General features: G+C 45.3%; 1 protein-coding gene and 1 long non-coding RNA gene across 13 annotated transcripts in view; one reads left to right on the top strand and one right to left on the bottom strand.

Annotated features, from left to right (window-relative positions):
- The window catches only part of RBFOX1 (RNA binding fox-1 homolog 1), a 1,664,339-nt gene that overhangs the window by 1,245,722 nt on the left and 402,890 nt on the right, over nt 1-15,727 (bottom strand). The gene's annotated exons all lie outside the window — the stretch shown is intronic.
- Nucleotides 9,865-15,727, top strand: part of LOC128336432 (uncharacterized) — a 38,568-nt gene continuing 32,705 nt past the window's right edge. The window contains exon 1 of the long non-coding RNA XR_008311970.1: nt 9,865-9,924. This is a non-coding gene — a long non-coding RNA (uncharacterized LOC128336432). The remainder of the gene's footprint in view (nt 9,925-15,727) is intronic.

The raw sequence follows: 15,727 nt of genomic DNA, 5'->3' as shown, positions 1-15,727 counted from the left end.
TGACTAATCCTATCATCTCTCTCTACACACACACACACACACACACACACACACTGTGACACATGCACTATTTTTAACACGTGGGTTCTTGAAGGCACAAGCAGCAACTGAACTCATAAGGATATCATAATATAAAACAGGTATATTTATGCAAATATGCATTAGCAGAAACATTTCGACATGCAACATATTTGACATACTCCCACCCCACATATTCCTTTCCCCACTCCCCTCTCTGTCTCTAAAGCAGAGGTCATGCTTGGCGCCCGTGCAGATCACTGTCACACTCGGCTGCCTGGTACAGTGTGGGCCAGGGGCATCCACACCACCTGAGGCAAACTAAAGAGGATTTGGGGGGCCCCAGGTGGTGTGGAGGCCTTGGACTTCAGCCCGGAAGTCCAAGGGCAAGAGAGCCTCTGCCAGGGATGGAACCCGGGACCTTCTGCATGCAAAGCAGATGCTCTTCCACTGAGCTATGGACCTATCCCTGAAGGGCCACATCATACAGCACAGGGTTTCTTAACCTTGGGCCCCCATATGTTGTTGGACTACAACTCCCAGAATCCCCAGCCACAAAGGCCATGTCTGGGGATTCTGGGAGTTGTCGTCCAACAACATCTGGGGGCCCAAGGTTAAGAAACCCCGATACAGCAGAAAGCATCCACACGCAGTCATACATCCAAATGCAAAGAAAGGTGAGCCCTGCTTAGCAAATGAGACCCTTCATGCTTATGACCGCAAGACCAGCTCTCCACCCCAATATCAACCCTTGTGGCTGGAAAGTAGCCTAAACCTGCCCCCACCCAACCACTGGGTTGGACGGCTTTATATATTTACTAGGAGACTGGCCTCCTCCCCTTGCCTGATTAGCAGAGCAAGACTTTCTGCCTTCGGGACGTCAAGCTCTCAGTTCCCGACTTCCGCAACTAAAGGCCACTGGGTTGGAGAATCCAGATTGGGGCTCAGCTCCAGCCACCCGTGGCCATGTCGACTCGCTTCTCATCAGCCAAAGACCGCACGTAACTTCCCCCATAACAGACTGCAGTGATGAATGGCACAGAAATCTGATTGCTAAATGTCGCCTATTATTGGCGTTTAGATAATAAATGGCCGTATTCTAGCCTGTTCAGAAGTCTACTTTGTAATGACATTAACATGCCCCATTAAGTGTATTATTGTACAAGAGAGCGGAGCCATTTGTGATAACAATCTTTTTATTAGGATCCATATGCATGAGACATTCGTTATTTTAAAAAAAGCTTGTAATATGAATATTTACAAGGGGAAGGACACTGAAAAGACACTGTGTGGGCAGAGTGAGCATTTGTTCAGGAAAGACTTGGCCGCCTTCAGCACTACCACTTGTTAATGGTGGCTACACCTGTATCTTAACACAAGAGAATCCAGGGCTCTCATTTGCTTGGCAGTTTCTTCTCTGGGTATTCATTTCTCTGAAATTGGCCTGGGATAACTAGATTCCCAAAAGAAAGGCGATTTGACTCTTAAATATGTAAGGGGGGTGAAAACACGCTCGCTTTTCTTCCACTGGGTTTTTCAGGATGTCACATCCTTACAAAACCCAGTGAAAAGAACGCAGCTGAATAATCCAGGAGTACAAAAAGAGATTAAGCAGATGTTGGGAGTGTTTTGGATGCGCAGCTCGAGAATGGAAGCCCATAACAATTCAGAATAAATGAACCCTTTGCATAAAACATCCCCTTATTTAAAAAAAAAACACCAGAGAAGCGCTTGGCACATATTGATACCCTGGAATTTAAGAAAAGAGCGACGATCCAAAGAAACAAGCAATCAGAGAGTTACAAAGAATTAAAAAGATTGTGCATGCGCTGTTGCCTCAATCCAGTGAAAAGGGCAAAAATGCCAATAGCTTTCATGCATTCTCCCCTGCTATATATCAAGGCTTACAAGGCTTAAGCTGTAAAATAAGTCCAGCTACATCCCCGTTACAAGCATCAAAGTGACAAGGCAATCCACACACAAGGCAATTCAAACACAGCAGTTTCCCCCTCTGCAGATGATGGAGCGTGTTTTATAAGCCAACCATGAAATCTTGAGTAATTTGCAAGCTGTTACCTTTTGCAAATGTTACCAACATATACGAACATAAGAATAGTGCTGCTGGATCAGGCCCAGGGCCTATCTAGTCCAGCATCCTATTTCACACAGTGGCCCACCAGATGCCTCTGAGAAGCCCACAGCAAGAGGTATGTGCATGCCCTCTCTCCTGCTGTTGCTCCCCTGCAACTGGTATATAGAGGCATCTTGCCTCTGAGGCTGGAGGTGGCGCATAGCCACCAGACTAGTAGCCACTGATAGACTACTAGTTTATGCAAACATTTATCCTGTGCCCTGAAATGACCACACACTCTCCCTTCACTCCTTCCTAGCTGCTGACCTGCTTTGTTTTGAGGATATAATAGTGTAGCTACCAAGAACCCCTAAAAGACGAATTCTGGGGACTGAATGAGATTTAGCAAGGGTTCCCAACATATTTCTCTCTTTCATGGTTTGATCTGGGAATTTCATGTCAGAAAGTGTGTGAGGCCCAAGCAGCTTTATACATGTAGATAAGGAAAAAAGAGTTCTGAAGCCAAAAAACTTGATCTTACAAGTACTCATAATGGTTACATTTGACAGAAATACAGGTGATCTCAAATCCTGATTTACTAACCTGCCACCTAGTTTCATCTCTTTCCCCTACAATATTTAATTCCAAAAGTATGTATTTCTCCTGGTAACATCAAAACACCCCATTCACACAACCATGCATACCTGAGTACAGCCTCTGACCTGGGCCTGCATGGTTGTGTAAATGGGTGTTTATGAGTGTTTCTATCCACCAATTGCCTTCTGTGCATCAGGACATTTGTATGTCAATTAGAGGTGTGCAGAACCTGTTGAATTGAACTGCATTCTGTTTGAACCGGCAAAGTACAACCGGTTTGAACTTGAACCACACTGCCCTCAAAGAAAGGCAGCTGGTCCGAGTTTGAACCAAACCAGGCCCAGTCAATTACAGATTGGTTTGACGTTTTGCTGGTCGAATGACCGTAACAATAAAGATTTGATTTTGATTTGATTGGTTTGACTTGGTTCAAAGGGCTGTGTTCGATGGTTCACTCACGCCTCATCAGCTTCCCCTTTACAAGCACAGCCAGCCCCTTGTTAACTGGGTCAAACCCGGTTCAGCTGAACGGACCAGACCACCAACCAGTTCGACTGAAACAGTTCAGTTCGTGGTCTTGTGGTTCGGTTTGAATTCTGCTCACATTTGAACTGAACTGCCCAAAACTGCTCCATGCACAACCCTATTTGCCCTACTGCAGTGGGCTTTCATTGTCAGCCAGTGCTGTATGGCAAGACAGTACCATTGACATAAGAGCCTCAGCCATGTTTCTTCTTCACATGAACAACTTGGTGCCCTGTCCCTCAGGAAAAATAAAACCTGGGATGTAATAGTACGTGAGCCAGGCCCACACATTTTGGGCATTGGCACCATTGCAGAGGACAAATAGTGATGTTTGACAACAAGGCGGTTCCCACGATCAGCGGGAACTGCCAAATGGGGTTGAGCGGGGAGAGTGGGCTTAGCCCCCTCTCCCCGCAGACGATCCTGCATTCTGCCCTGGGTGGCCGGATCAGCCACCCACACAACTGCCGGCTCAGTTACGGAGCCAGCGGGAGCTTGGGAGTTGGGGGACTGTGTGGCCCCCGGATGTTCCAGCATGCTCTGTGCAAGTGGAGGGTCCCCCGAGCTGGGAGGCTGCTTTTTAGCCTCTCGGTTTTGGGGGTCTCCTCGTGAGTTGCTGTGGTGTGGCACCATGCCGCAGCAGCACATGATCCGTTAACCCCAGTTAGCGGCGCGCGCGCTCCGCTAACCTGGGCTAAGGGGATGGGTACTTAGGGTGGTTTGCTGCTGGGAGCCACTTGTCTCCCATGGCAGCACACGGCTGCCAAAAAGCTGGCTAGGCTCCCTTAGCCCGCCTTTTGGCGGTCATGAGAACCGCCTCAACATCTACCCTCCTAGAGATGGAAAAGAAGTGAAAAGGTCTTATCACCCCTTTTAAATCCCTACACCCAAATGATTAGGGTAAAAAAACCAAACCCTTCCCTTGTGCAAAAATGGTTAGGGTCAGGGAACAATGAACAAATTGTTGTTCATGGAGAGATGACTCTCTCCATGGAATCATATTTGGGGGACATTCCTACCAATTGTCATTTCCATTCCTCTGATACCATTGATACAATTCTATAGTAGTTTTTGTGTTTTTAAAACTTCTAAAACATCATTGCAAATTTGACCTCTGCAGGAACGAAGGTCAGGACAATAAAAGCAGGATAACACATTGAAAGCTCAAATTACGGCAATGCTTCCACCGCTTTTCCATCTCTAGAGGTGTAGACCTTTTTCAAAATCAAAATGAGCATTTGTCCTTTTAGAGGGTACTGATTCATGTACAGGAGAACATTGTTAATCACAGATTCGCCATCTGCGGTTGGGTAACCTCGGTATACGTTGGGTGAAGGCAAAAAAGTGTTAGATCTGCATATCCTTGGGTAGGGGGTGGCCGGAAATGACCTTGGAGGTAATTTTCGTCCTCCATTTTGACACCGGGAGCCATTTTATGGCTCTCACACAAAAACTGACCAAAAAATGATGGTTTGGAGGCTGATTTTCTACACTTGTGGGGCATTTCTGGACTGCTGGGGACCTCTGGAGCATGGTAGGCAACTACCCCCTTCATTTTAAGGGCCTTGTATAGCATTTTTATTTTAAAAAATTGACCTAAAATGTCAGTTTTCGGCTGATTTTCGGCCCATCCTCTACTCTTGGGAGGCATTTCTGAACTGCTGGCGACCCCAAAAGCATAGTAGGCCACCGCAACCCTGCATTTATAGGGCATTTAACCCTGTTTTTCACTCCAAAAACTGGCAAAACACAAGTGATTTTCAGCCGATTTCTGGCCATCTTCTCCCCCTGGGAACCTAACCCCCGTGATCCCGTAACCACAGTAACCCAGTATTTGCCGTCTCCATATCTACGGTAGTAGCAGAGAATGGAACCCATGCATTACTTCCTGTACTGTAAGCTGCTTTCCAAGGAACATCACAATTTTGTGAAACCTGGCCATGCATTTTAGCTCTTAAAATAAAGAAAAGAATATTTGGGAGGGGGGAAATTTCTTGTGCAGAAAAGAATATTTTTTTAAAGAATGTATTAACATAAAGCAATGACAGAATTCTTATGGATTACCATAACTCTGGATGCTGTCCTGCTCATTTTATCAATGTTTAATCTAGCATTCACATTTGTAAGACAGGCAGGTTTGAGCCTTGAAAACAGCACTTTCAAGTTAAATCTGAACGAATTAGAGCGTCATTCCTTTACCCAGCGCAAGTGAACTTATGTCCTTGTTCTTTAAAGCAACTAGCTAAGTTTATCTATTCTCTTTAATAATGCAATTTAATTTACCAAAGGTTCCTATTAAAAATTTATCTGACTGCAGCAGTCAGAGTCACCTAGACATTTTGTTATAGTTAAACATTAGCTTTAGCGAACATCACAAATTTCCTGCTGTGAACCTGGGACCAGCTTCATATAGAAACGCTCTCTGGGCCGTCAATTGATATTACATTTAAATGAGCAAGTCTCTGTTCACTGAAATAAAATAAAGTTGATTATGAAAAAGAAACCATGGCCCAGGCTTTGCAGCAAGAGTGAATTAATGACTTACTTCACTGAAAGAAAAGTTTGCTTGCTGAAAGAGTTTTCTTTCAAAAATAATAAGCAACTTCTCATATTTTAGAACACAGGGGAGGCAACATGAAAAAATGTTACAGCAGGGTCCTAACTGGGACCACAACTCCCATCATCCCCAGCCACAATGGTCTTTGATGGGGGGTGATGGGATTTGTAGTCCAACGACATCTAGGAACCCAAGTTTGAGAACCCCTCTGATAAGGTGACTGGTAATTACCTTTAAATCTATAAAGGGTATGGGACTGGGGTACCTGAAAGATTGCCTTTCTCTCCATGGATTTGCTGATTAGCAGGCTGACTAGAAGCCACATGGGAGAGTGTGTTCTCTATGGTAGCTCCCTCCCGTATGAGATTTAGTCTGCCATTTCTCTCCTTGCTTTTCAGAGACTAACCAAAACTTGCCTCCTTGTACACCACACTGAGGCTGATGTGTTGTAGATATGTTTTTTAGGCCTGTGGACAAATGCTAATGTCGGGATCCGATCCGATCTGACTCAGCAAAATTCGGCTTGGGGTGGGACTGACCTTTGAATCAGTTTAAAATGTAACTGGGATTCTTACTGTGAACTTGAAAGAAAAGTAACCTAACATCAGAGAATCACAAGGGAAATGATGTAACATCAGAATCACAGGAGAAACCAGGAAACCGGCCACTTGTGACTTAAAAATGGGCTAAGATACTTGGAAAACTTTTTAAAAATGGAGATGTGCATGGGCAAGTGGGCAGATGGAGAGCAGAAGATGGGTTCTTCCCCCACCAGCCATGATCTTAAAAAAAGAGAGAGAGAGAGCTCCAATTTGTTCTGAAGGTTGCAGAAGTCTGAACTGAAATGGACTCCCCAAGCTCAAATTGGGAACTTCTCCAACTTCCTCCGAAATGGCCCATATTGGGAACTTTCAGAAGTTCCTGATCCAACATTGTACAGCCCTAATGATTTTATTGTTGGTCCTGGTGGGTCTATGTTTAGTGTTTTTATTATTGCCTTTTATGCTATTAGTATTGCATTTTTTTAAATTAAAAAAAAAACCTTTTGTGATATTGCATCATTCTGAATCTTGTAGAAAAGCAGGATGTATGTATGTAAGGATGGATAGACAGACAGATTTACCCCTGCTAACTGAGCAAAGAGGAACTTTTAATTTTAATGTTTAAATGATATAATTGTTTAATTGATTTAATGGTTTAAATGGTTTTAATTGTAAACTGCCCAGAGACGCAGATTTTGGGCGGTATAAAAATATGTTAAATAAAATAAAATAAAATAAAATAAAAAATAAAAAATAAAATAAAATAAAATAAAATAAAATAAATTAAATTAAATTAAATTAAATTAAATTAAATTAAATTAAATTAAATTAAAGTGGTGATTCACTTGTATTGAGAAAGGGGGGGCCCGCAGCTGACCCTATTAATCCCAGCATAGCATCCCTCCAGTGACTGATGCTGGTGTCTGCCGTACATTGCTTTTTAGATTGTGAACCCGTTTGAGATAGGGAAACATTGAATTATTTATTTTATATAAGTTGCTTTGAGAACTTTTGTGGGCAAGTGACATCTAAATATTTGTCATAATAGTAATAGATAGGTAAAACAAGGAGAGGAGGAAAGGAAGCTTGATGCTTAAAACTCTGTGGCATTTTGGTTAATCCTAATAAAAATATTACCAGATTGTGGCTTTTAGAAGATGGATAACACTTCAGTGTATTTATGCACTTCCTCAATTAACCCATTCCTTCCAGAACCATGTTTGCTAGATGCCTTATATTGCACCACCTTCTCAGGCTTTGGGGTTTGATGGGGTAATCACTGCCTGCACACCTTTGAGGAGAGCTGGTCTGGTGGTAGCAGGCATGACTTGTCCCCTTAGCTAAGCAGGGTCCACCCCGGTTGCATATGAATGGGATAATTGATGTGTGAGCACTGCAAGATATTTCCTTCAGGGGATGGAGCCACTCTGGGAAGAGCAGAAGGTTCCAAGTTCCTTCCCTGGCAGCATCTCCAAGATAGGGCCGAGGGAGACTCATGCTTGTAACCTTGGAGAAGCTGCTGCCCGTCTGTGTAGACAATACTGAGCTAGATGGACCAAGGGTCTGACTCAACATATGGCAGCTTCTTATGTTTCTATATCTACACATTCAAAAAGGCTAGCAACTTGCTTAAAAAATAAAAAATAAACGATAGCTGAGCCACTCAGAAAACTGAATTCCCCACCCACGACCACATACTGTGCTCTATTCCGCCCCCCCACCCCGGCTGTCCCGCAGAATCGTAGCTGACACGCAGCCCTGATTATTATGTGAAAACTTATGCAGTAATGCCTCTATCACAATGGCTACATCACAGAAATGCTGAGGATTAGGAAGTCTAAACAGAAGAGGATTAGAAAGCTATTCCAAAACAGTGTGTGTGTGAACCAAATCCAAGTAACCTGATAAAACAAAATTTCAAAGCGGGGGGGGGGGGAGAGAAGAGTAGAAAATCTTCACGCCATACTCCAGGGCCCAAGTAATCGCCACCACCCGAAGGCGGCTTTATGTTCACGATCACACAGATTTATCAAGGCAGCCCACTCAAACAAATATCTCCTACTTCAACTTCTTTGCAGCCAACACGGTCAAAGCCCACAAATTATAGGGGGGGGGGAGGCGGAATGGCATTAGTATTGATCTGACAAGCAAGTAATTGGATTAATTGCCTTTTAAACTAACAGACATAGATCAGTGGTTTGTTATGGCTAGAGGGCCATACACCACGTAGTCAAGACAGTAGGGTTGCCACGGAGGGAACCATTTATCTTCTAATCTAAGGAGGAAGTGGAAACATCCAGCCTAAAAGTAAGTTCATGTTTCCCTTTCAAAGAAGGGAAGGTGCAATTGCTGAACAAAGCAAAAGTCTATTTTGTAGGCTTTGAAAAGTATAAAACTTCCGCTGGAACAGGTAGACCAGGGCTGCTCAACTTTGGCCCTCTTGGAGATGTTGGCCTTCAGTTCCCATAATCCCTGGCTATTGGCCACTGTGGCTGGGGATTATGGGAGTTGTAGTCCAAAAACAGCTGGGGGGGGGGGTGGGCTTAAGTTGAGCAGGCCTGATGTAGACCAACCCATTGCAAAGACTCCTCTTGAGGGTTTGATTTTGCCAAAATTGCAACATTATGAGGTCCACAACATGACCACAAAGAGAGGGGCTGGGGTGGGGGGTGAAGCAGGATCCTGCCTACCTTGCCGCAAACTGGGGTCACCAGGCATCCCACAATACACTGTGCAAGCTCCACACTGCCTGGCCTCTCCTTCCCCTTGGCTCTATTATAAAGATGGCTGATAGCAGTCCAGCACCAAAGTTCAAAAGTGTCCCCCTGCGCCCCCCCAATCCTGCCTGTGCACATGCATTGCGGCCTCCAAAATGGGACCACATGCTCAGAGAGGCCTGAAATGGGCCCAAAACAGCCCAACCCAACGAGACTTGCGGGAAGGCTGGCGGCGGCCACAGCAGTACCCCCCAAGGCTGCTGAAGCCCTCTCCCCAAATTAACATCACTAGCACCCCGAACGATGCTCTAACTGGCCTGGGGGGTTCCGCTCAACCTCAAGTCAAACTGAACCGTGCCCAGTTCAGCTCGACGTTGAGCCCTCAAACCGGGCCTGTTCAATGTTGAATCGGCTCACCGTCGAGCCCATTCACACATCCCTAGTCCCCATGACTTAAATGAGTTGTTGTTTTTGCCCAGGATGAACTGCTATCATTGGAAATAGCAATATCTTCCATAGGAGCCACTGGAAATCTCAAAGGCATACACCACAGCCTGAGCTCTGTCTCGTGGTCATGCTGGCATGTGACAGAGCATTGGAAGAAAGTGACCGAATGATACAAAGTGGCACCGATCCTCCATGTCACATGCCTGGTAGAGGGATCAGACAGTATTCGGCCATTATAAAAATGTGGAGGGATACATATTGCCACCTTGATCCATCCATGCAAACATCTCTGTGAGTATATCTATTTTTAATTACAACTATTCTTTCCCTCAGATTGCCATTGTGCAGTACATTCTCTCTCTCATCTCCTTTGGCAACGTCTGCTGGTTTCTGAGACGCAGTGTCGCTATTGTGACACCTGAGGAACAATCTGCTGGAGCCAGATGAAAAGTAAGATTGTACACCGGAGACAATCTGTCTCCCAAAGCTCTTTGATCTCTCTCTACACGCCTGCTGTATTACCTTTGCAAACTCCCCCATTCTCAGTCGTCTTTTTTTTTTTTTGGTTGGTTGGTTTTCTCTCCTCTGATTTGCATGACGCATTCAGTTTTCTTACTTCCCAAGTCACTTCCTGCATCCCTGACATTCTCCCTCTCATTTGAGAATGCTGACAACGTCCTCAAGAGGAATCAAAGCTCCAAGAGTGGCATTCCTTTCCTGTCCTCCTCAGAATGCAAAGTTTGGATTGCAAATTTCTTTATATGCCTACCTTGCTTGGTTCGCGAAATCGAAGTAGATGTTGTTTAAAAGGTGTTGCTGCTGCCAGTATACGAAAAGTAGGCAGCACTTTAAATCCGGAGCTAAATTTAGGAATGATTCGGGTTTGTGATTCAGGTTTGTGGGTTCGCAGATCTTGGTTCCTATCTGTGAGTACATCTTAGAGACCCAGTTTATTAATCCACTGTACTAAAAATAGACAATGTTTGCCTATACAAAGTTCCTGGGCCAATGGAAGTGACTTCTGGTGTCACTTCCAGTGGCATTTCCAGTCCAGATGCAGCAAAGAGCCATTATGTGAAATATATTTGTTTGCTTTTAAGCCTGTGAAAATTGGCAGAAAAGTACTGTGCTGCACTGCATTTTTTGTGATTAAGGGGCATTGATATCGATATTGATATCCACATCTACACACACACACACACACACACACACACACACACCTACCTCTCTCTCTCTCTCTCTCTCTCTCTCTCTCTCTCTCTCTCTCTCTCTCTCTCTTCTCAGGAATCTAACCCCCAGATTCCCATAGAGTTAAGGTTCCATTATTCACTCTTTCCATGTTCATGATAGGGATGTGCACAAATTGATTTGTTCAATTCAATTTGTACCCAAACCGAACCACCCCTGATTTGTTTTGGGTCTGAATCTGGTCAGCTAGCACAGGGGCGATTTGTTTTGTCCACAAATCTCCCCAAACAGGTAGATTCGGGTACAAATTGTTTTGTACCCGAATCGATACGCACATCCCTAGTTCATGACTATAGACAAGAATGGAAACTCCACAAATATGAATAGCCTCCGGTATTTAGTAGGAGGAGATCAGCTCTCCCAATCCAACCCCAGCACATGTTGTGTTTTTTTAAAGACTGTGAGCCTGTTTGGGACAGGCAACCATGCTATTTATTGTTTATTTATTCTTCCATGCAAACTGTTTGGACAACATGATGTTGTGATGTCTTTCACTCCTTGGCACATTCTCGGAAAAAACTAATGGTGGCTAGCAGAAATCATCGGCCACAAAGAGCAGCAGTGCTTGAAACTAGTTAGTTCAGAGTCCCCAAAATAGCCTCGAATTGGACATATTTTGGAGGCACTCTTCACTCTTACGCCTATAGAGAGTTACGTTCAGAGTACAAAGAATGGCAATGACGTTACTAACATACTAATCATCCAGCAAACGGAAGTATTTTTTCACACAACGCATAATCAACTTGTGGAATTCTCTGCCACAAGATGTGGTGAGAGCCAACAACCTGGATGGCTTTAAGAGGGGTTTGGATAACTTCATGGAGGAGAGATCTATCAACTGCTACTAGTCGGAGGGCTATAGGCCACCTCCAGCCTCAAAGGCAGGATGCCTCTGAGTACCAGTTGCAGGGGAGCAACAGCAGGAGGGAGGGCATGCCCTCAACTCCTGCCTGTGGCTTCCAGCGGCATCTGGTGGGCCACTGTGCGAAACAGGATGCTGGGCTAGATGGGCCTTGGGTCTGATCCAGCAGGGCTGTTCTTATGTTCTTATGTTCAGCTCATAGTGCTCAGAAGTATTATGAACTGAGCATGATTTTCCCCAGAAGGTGGGCTGGTCTTGTGGTAGGATGCATAAATTGTCCCCTTTGCTAAGTGGGATCTGCCATGGTTTGCATTTGAATGGGAGACTAAATGGGAGCACTGTAAAATATTCCCTTTAGGGGATGCGGCTACTCTAGAAAGATTACCTGCATGCTTGCATGCAGAAGGTTCCAAGTTCCCTCCCTGGCAACATCTCCAAGATAGGGCTGAGAGAGATTTCTGCCTGTTAGCTTGGAGAAGCTGCTGCCAGTCTGTGTAGACAATACTGAATTAGATGGACCAAGGGTCTGATTCAGTATGTGGAAGTTTCCTATGTTCCTATGTCTTCTCTCACTTGGAATATTAATGAGACTCTGCACTGGGGCAATTTTGATTTTTCATTTGCCCTTCAGCATCTCCATCTATTTCTCATTCATGTCCTGGATGCTTAATCAGATCTCAGAGAGAGCTGTGCTATGTAGAAGCTCCCAAGGCTAATTCTTCAGTCTGCGGGAAACTGTACAATCCCAGAACCTTTTGACAATATTGAAAACGATGAAAGCAAAATTAAGAACACTGCACCATTACAAGTTTGGAGAAGCTTCTCTCAGAAAACAATTGTGCTTCTTTGGAGAGAGAGCTCATAAATACTAAGCCAATTCTGAATCCTACTGTGGGGAATTCACCCATCAATGCCTGTGGAGTACATGAAAGCAAGTATATGAAAGCAAAGGAGGATGTTTCCCCAGCTTCCTAGACGTTGCTTCCTTACCCACTTGACTAGCTATGATGGAAAAATAATAGAATAGAAAATATAGTTATCAGCTGCAATGTGAATCCCCACCCCCAACAGATGTTTCATTTAGCCCTCTAGGCATTTGGGGGTTCCTCAGTAACTGTGGAGCACACCAGAGGATTTAAGTAAAGGTGGGCATGGTGCTTCTAATTAATAGGTACATTAATGCTATTCATGGAATCATAGAATTGTAGGATTAGAAGGGACATTGGAGACCTACTACTTTAACATCCTGCTCAAAAGTTAATAAAGATAGATTTATCACTAGGAAGTAGGCCTGTGCATTTTTGGATATCACATTTTGGAAACCTGAAATGGTCTGATATCAGCCATTTTGGAGGATATCGAAGATAATTTTGATCAAAAATATGGAAGCCTATATCAGACAAAATGGAGTTCACATTTTTTCCCCTTTACTGTGGCTTGGGTAAAAATGTTATCTCCTGACATCTATCTGGAATCTTCTGCATGCAAATGCTCTTCCCAGAGCAGCCCCATCCCCTAAGGGGAATAACTTACAGTGATATTCAGGGAGACATGATAGAGGTCTATAAAATTATGCATGGAGTAGAGAGAGCGGACAGAGAGACATTTTTCTCCCTCTCTCACAGCACTAGAACCAGGGGTCATCCCCTGAAACTGAAGGTTGGGAAATTTAGGACCAACAAAAGGAAGTACTTTTTTACACAGCGCATGCTGAATCTATGGAATTCTCTGCCATGGGATGTGATGATGGCCACTAGCTTGGATGGCTTTAAAAAGACATAGACAAATTCATGGAGGACTGGTCTATCAGTGGCTACTAGTCTGGTGGCTATAGGTCACCTCCAGCCTCAGAGGCAAGATGCCTCTAAATACCAGTTGCAGGGGAGCAACAGCAGCAGGAGAGACGGCATGCCCTCACCTATTGCTTGTGGGCATCTGGTGGCACCAGAGGCATCTGGTGGGTCACTGTGTGAAACAAGATGCTGGACTAGATAGGCTTCCTTGGGCCTGATCCTACAGGGCTGTTCTTATGTTCTTACAGTGCTCACACTTGTAGTCTCCCATTCAAATGCAAACCAGGGTGGATCCTGCTTAGCGACATTGCTGCTCCACCTCCCCACTGCCATGGGGTGGGGGAGGAAGCCTGCTCAGCTCGCCCCCTGCCCCACCCCACCCCACCCCAGCTCTGCACATGGCAGCGAAAATTATGGAAAAGATCAGCAGTTCGGCACGGTGGGACAGTGACGGCAGAGCCCCACCCCATGGGTATTTTGGGGGGCTCGCAGCAGGGAAGGCCTCACAGCTGGGGCAGTCCAGGTGCCAAAATTACCTAGGCGGGCCTGAGTACAAATGCAGTTGCCAGCTATAATTATGCTGGAGCAATCTATCCCCCCCCCCCAACACCGCCATGAAAATGTTCCCCTGTCAGTTTCCTATCAGACTGTCTCAGAGACAACTTTCTGATCAACCAATTGAACCACAGTTAATTATTCTGCCTTTGATGACTGCTTCTCCTTGGAATTTGTTCTGGCATTTCTGAGTCAATAACAGGGGAGTGCAAATGAGGTCAGGTTTCACCTCCATCAGCTCCAGAAGAGGGGAAAATGGCCTCAGACTGCTTGCTCATCTGGTCCCAGGGAAAGCTGCCTATCAGGAAGCCAAGACTGGATCCGAAATGTTGATTCATGTAGCTAGGTTGCCTGATCCACTGTCATGTCCGCATATTGATTAACGACAGCACCAGACAGGCCATCCATCTCTCCCCCTTCTTAACAAACATCTGAGCTCAAAGTGCTCTTTCAAAGCTACGGGCTTGGTTCTTTGGCTTCTTAGCATCTATTTCCATTAAAACAGTGTCAAAATTATTAAAAGTGGTGTACTGAAAGTGTGATGCCCATCTTTTAATATCAGCTGGTTTGCTGGCTCCTGAGCACTGCTGGCCACCAGATGATCCTAGAGTGAGCAGAAGATGCTTGCTCAATGACAGATAGGAGAAGTTTCTTAAATCAGCATAGATCATAGCTGGCGACAGATGTGGGCGAAACATGCCCGGAAGCAAATTTCAGGGGCTTGTGATGCTCAGCATCTGTGTTCCCTGTAACAGGCATTCCCAGATGTTGTTGACTACAACTCCCAGAATCCTCAGCTGCAATGGCCTTTGGCTGCGCACACCATCCCTTCTCTAACTTCAGACCCCCTTGAGCCCCAGACGAGGGCAGGGAGGTACTTCAGGGGGAAGGCTATCCACTCAGCCAGCCCTCCTCTGCTATACTCCTCTCTGGGAGCTCTGGCATGCATGCATGATTTGTCCCCTTTGCTAAGCAGGGTCCACCCTAGTTGCAGTTGAATGGGAGACTACATCTGAGCACTGTAAAATATTCCCCTGATGGGGTGAGGCCACTCTGGGAAGAGCCTCTGCATGCTTGCATGTAGAAAGTCCCAAGTTTCCTCCCTGGCAGCATCTCCAAGATAGGGCTGGGAGAGACTCCTGCCTGCAACCTTGGGGAAGCTGCTCCCAGTCTGTATAGACAATACTGAGCTAGATGGACTAATGGTCTGACTCGGTAGAAGGCAGCTCCCTATGTTCCTAGTAGAATTGGCCTTCTGCATCTCCAAGATAGGCTTGAGAGAGACTCTTGCCTGCAACCTTGGAGAAGCTGGCGCCGCTGCCAGTCTGCATAGACCAAGCCAGCTCAACTTAGTCTCCCAAACTGTTTTGGGACTATAAGTCCCATCATCATCCCCATCCACAGTGGCCAATAGCCAGGGATTACGAGAGTTGTAGGCCAACATCTGTAGGAGGGCCGAAGCTGAGAAGCCCTGGTGTAGACAATACTGAGCTAGATGGACCAATGGTCTTACTTGATATAAGGCAGCTTCCTATGTTCCTATGAATGAAATTCAGGTAGGGGATCTACTTCTCATGATGAAGCTCCCAGGTTCAATTCCTGGCAGCATCTCCAGGTCAGGCTGGGAAAGTCTCCCACCTGAAACCTCTTTCTCTGCACTGCCAGTAGCTGAATTAAATAGCCCAGCACACTTTCTACAGTCTGTGTAAGGACACCAACCTTTCATGAGAATGTCCATCCAACCATCCATCCCTCAGTCCAGACCAAATGCTGCCAGATAGCTCCTAAATGGTCC

Source organism: Hemicordylus capensis, chromosome 13 (genome assembly GCF_027244095.1).
Source record: "Hemicordylus capensis ecotype Gifberg chromosome 13, rHemCap1.1.pri, whole genome shotgun sequence".
Lineage (NCBI taxonomy): Eukaryota > Metazoa > Chordata > Lepidosauria > Squamata > Cordylidae > Hemicordylus > Hemicordylus capensis.
This window is presented reverse-complemented; position numbering and strand designations above follow the sequence as displayed.